Below are 4556 nucleotides of genomic sequence, written 5' to 3'. Positions count from 1 at the left end.
CTATTTTAACCATTTAGCATAATTGATCTCCTATATTAAAATTTGGAAATTTTAACCCCTTCATCAAATATTTGATCTTTGGCAATTTTAATCACTCCATCAAATATTTGGTCTTAATATAGTGATATAATATGTTTTCAATTAAGTTTTTTAAGAGAATTCATGATGTCATGGTAATTTATGAAACTTTTAAGCTTGCTTCTTTGCTTGGTCGTTGCTTTCGTACCACTCAGGTGTCCAATCCAATAGCTCGTTATGTTGTGTGGTACCCTTCTTGTAGTAGTTGCACTTTGCATAACGTCGGCGGAAGCTACTTTAGTGATGTGGGTAGAGCAGGTTTTGGTGAATTATTTCGGATAAGGGATGGTTATTGGATTAATAGGTCTTGAATAGTTGATAAATTCTTCAAAGTTGATAATTGGTGAGCATCAAAAAGGAAATGTTGAAGATGAAAAGACAAATTAGTCTTCGCTTGATCATTGAAATCCATGAGATAATATTTTTCAACAAGAGTGTTAATGTTAAAAGCTTTATACCAATCCTCAAGAGAAAAAGCACAACTTAGTGTCTACAAATTTGTCGTTTGCTCACTAAATCTGCTATTCAACTCTTGTAGTTGTTTTGTCAATGGTAGTATAAAAAAAATCAACTCTAAAATAATGATTTATTGTGACTTGATTCTCTTGCGAGCGCGTCCAAATCTTGTTGTTGAATGACAATCATTGAGGTCAGGAATCTCAATACCATGCTTTTCACAAAAAGATACCACACAAGCAAACAACTTATCCCAACCATTTTCTCTCAAATCTTGAATAAGAGCTTTTGTTGAACGAACCAAAAGCATAACATTAACAAGATCCTAAGATTGTTTTTGCAAGGCTTGACAAAGCAAAAATGGTTGATGACAGTCAGTCATACACTATTTTTAAAGTCAATTTAATTAAGTTTTTAGTCTATTTTATTAGTTTGGTATTTCATTTAGAGTCATTTTAAATAAATTGTGGTTTTATTTATTAATTGAATCAATTAGTTTATTTTATTATTATTATTATTATTATTATTATTATTATTATTATTATTATTATTATTATTATTATTATTATTATTATTATTATTATTATTATTATTATAGTTAGTAGTCATAGGAGCAAAGAAAGAAAACTTGGGTGAGCTTATATTGATGTGCTAATTGGCTGGTGTGAATAATAAAGAAAAAGAAGTGCAAACACATTGGGGGAGCTAGAAACAATTGGGCTTTTGACCCAACCTGTGTTGTTGACCCGAGAGAAGAAAACAAAGGAAGGCATGACACTACTTTAAAGAGGAGCCGCCCAGTAACTTGAGGGGGAATCACATTTTGGAACAAGAATAGGAAGCATTTTTTGGAGAAAATTAGATCTACACTTGGGGACAGTAAAACATGGGAAAGCTTAGAGAGAGCATTAAAGAACAAGGAGCTAGCAAGGATTGAAGGTGGAGTCACAAGATTCGTTGAGACATCAAGGCTTGGTATCATCCATCTCTTTTCTTCTCCTTGTAAGGTTACCATGAGAATGAGTAACTAAACTCTCTTTGTTGGGATTAAATGAAATCAATTCTACTAGTATGTATTCCTTTTTAGTATGATATTGTATGATTCTAGTATCTCATGATATTGATGTTATTCTTGATTTATATGCTTTTAATCTTATGGATTTGAATTGTTATTGAAAAATACCTTTTGAATCTAGGTTAGAATAATGTCTATTGAACTCTAAATTGTAGAAATAGATTTAGGTTTAATATTCACATATGGTATTGAATCTTAATGTTATCATATCGGTAAATAGGTTGAGAAATCGTCGATTGATCGATATGATTGAGCTCACAAGCTTATTTAGACATGAATAATGTTTGTCGAGCAATACGTGAAAATATCGAGTGATAACTAGAATGTGCAATATTAATCATGAGAATACATTTAAGTTAGGTTGATGAAGTTTAATCCCAGCATATTCATTTCCCTATTAACTCTTGTCTCATTCACAATTTATAGTATGTTAGCTTACGATACAAAACACTTGATGATTCTATAGCTTAGAATGATATTAATTGTTGAACGGCTTGAATATCGCACCAGTCCCTGTGGAGACGATAACAAAAATATTTACTTTTGATACTACATCAATGGTATCCCCATAATTTCTTTCATCAAATTCAAGAAAAATATAAAATCAAAAGACTTCAAGTAATTGTAAGAACTATGAGCATCCGCATGTTGGGTAATTTTTTTTGTTTCTTTTGCAATTTTATTTTAAAACTACACAGGTTGGTTCATACATACTTACCAAGCTACAAATAGAGTTGAAATGTGATCTCCAACAAGAATCTCCAGCTCTTTTCACAGTACCAACTTGGTTTTTACCTTTATCAGTTACAATCTCCCCAATCTCTAACAAATTTGCAATTTCTTTTTTTTGGGCAGCTTGTAACTCATCATGGCGCTTAGTAGAAGAACCAACTACATTGACAACAAAAGCCAGCTTCTAAAAGAATTGATGAATTGGTGTAACTTCTCTTGATGTAGTAACTAAGGCAAGTTGCAATCGATGAGCAAAACAGTGGACATAGTAAGCATAAGGACAATTTTTCATAAAAAAAGTGCTTGTAAATCATTTCATTCTCCTCTCATATTGCTAGCACCGTCATACCCTTAGCCACGAATATTAGAAACATCAAGGTTATGTCTAGAAAATTTACCACATATTGTTTCCTTAAGAGTTAAGGAAGAAGTGTCATTAACATGTGACACATAAAAAAAAACCGCTCTTGTATTAAACTAGCTTTATCAACAAATCTTAACACAAGAATTTGGCTCGAACTTTGCAATTCAGTAACATTCCTAAGATGCCCATCTTGATTCAAAAAGTCTTGATAATCTTTCATTGCATTATTGTATGGTGAGCAATGATCCTTCCCTATGTGTTTAAGAAAGGAACAATCTAACACCCCATTTTTTAACAACAAAAATTGTGACATCTTTTTATTTTATTTTAAAGGATAAGGTAAATCTTTTATGAACGAGCGAGATAAAAGTTTTCTTCTCTTGAAAGATACCGCTATCTTTTTTTTGTAAGAGGTTACTCGGTTTAAATCAAGGTTAAGTATATAATGGTTTTTGAAATAGATCATAAATTTAGAAAATAAGTTATAATAAAAAATATAGTAGCATACCATAAGTGGTTCCCTAGCGTCTCAAGTCATAAAGTACGGTTATGAATGTTTTATCTTGGTTTTTCGGGTGTCAAACATTGATTACGTCTGAACCTTTTTAACCTTTGATATCTTATTTTTTCTTGGGAAGGGAAAAAGTAAGCAAAACCCTTGAGAATCGAGGTCCGGGAGTTGTTTTCGCTACGGGAAGGTGTTAGGCACCCATAACGACTATAGTATCCTATAGGAACCGTCTTTATTTTCTACGCGCGCGCTTTATTTTTAAATGCTATTTGAAAATGATATTTACACCTAAGAGTTTACTAAGTGAAGAATTGGAGGGAGAAGAATGTGTTTGAATTTTTATTTTATTTGAATTGAAGGAATTTTGATTCCTTGCCTACGTACCCGTTTAAGGGATCAAATCCACCGTAGTTCTCTTCCAAAAAATGTTTTTGTTTTTTGTTGGTTGATTTTAAGTTTGAAAATTGGATTTTTGAAGAATGAGAGAGAGAGGCCTCAAGGGCATAAGATTGTGAAAATTGTGAGGTTGAATTAGTCATTTTGCAAAAGAAAGTCTAAGTATTATTAGAATTCATTGAGATTTTTTGTTTAAGAAAATGAAAGGGAGAATTCAATGGGATTTTGATCCCAAGGTTTATTATGAAAATGATTTGAGTGAAGTTGGTTCATATTTTTTGGAAAATTGATTTTTCTAAGTGTAAAACCTAAGCATTCATCTAAACATTCAATCCTAAACATACATCTAAACATGCATCTCCTAGCCATACATCTAAAGGTATCTATGTGATGTGTGTGCATGTGTCGGTGCTTGTGTCGGTGTACATCATTAGAGTCCATTGTCTTTTACATCATTGGCCTAGATACATTCTATGGTCTTGCAAGAAATTAAAAGCATAGGAAAAATATTACAAAATTCCTAAGTTTTACATTCTAATTTTTGGTAAAACTTAAAGTGCAAGAAATAAGATGAAGGAGGAGATGAAGTATGGAAGGCTTATGAATGAATGAAACATGAAATGAAATGGTTAGTGGCATAAGGAATAATAGGAATTGAAAATTATAAGCAAAAGAAATACTAAAAAAACTTGGCAAAAGTTAATGAAATTTTTAACCTAAAAGTGGCAAAATACACTTAAAAATTACCATGACATCAAGACAAATGTGTGACCTATAATCCTCATATCGTGACAATTTTCTAAAGGTTTTATTACAATTAATGATATGAGAATTACAAGAACACATTCAAGTCAAAATTCATGATATATCTAGGCATATTGGCATCATTTATTCACAAACATAACTTGCAATCCAAGCAATTAAACCCAATTCACACCCATGCA

General features: G+C 31.5%; 1 pseudogene; it reads right to left on the bottom strand.

The window, feature by feature from the left end:
- Positions 1 to 651: 651 nt before the first annotated feature.
- On the bottom strand, positions 652 to 2925 carry LOC146954983 (uncharacterized; annotated as a pseudogene).
- Positions 2926 to 4556: the final 1631 nt, after the last annotated feature.

This window comes from Medicago sativa, chromosome 1 (genome assembly GCF_051527215.1).
Source record: "Medicago sativa cultivar Bolivia chromosome 1, Bolivia_mono, whole genome shotgun sequence".
Classification (NCBI taxonomy): Eukaryota; Viridiplantae; Streptophyta; class Magnoliopsida; order Fabales; family Fabaceae; genus Medicago; species Medicago sativa.
Note: the sequence above shows the minus strand (reverse complement) of the source record. Positions and strands in the feature narration are given on the sequence as shown.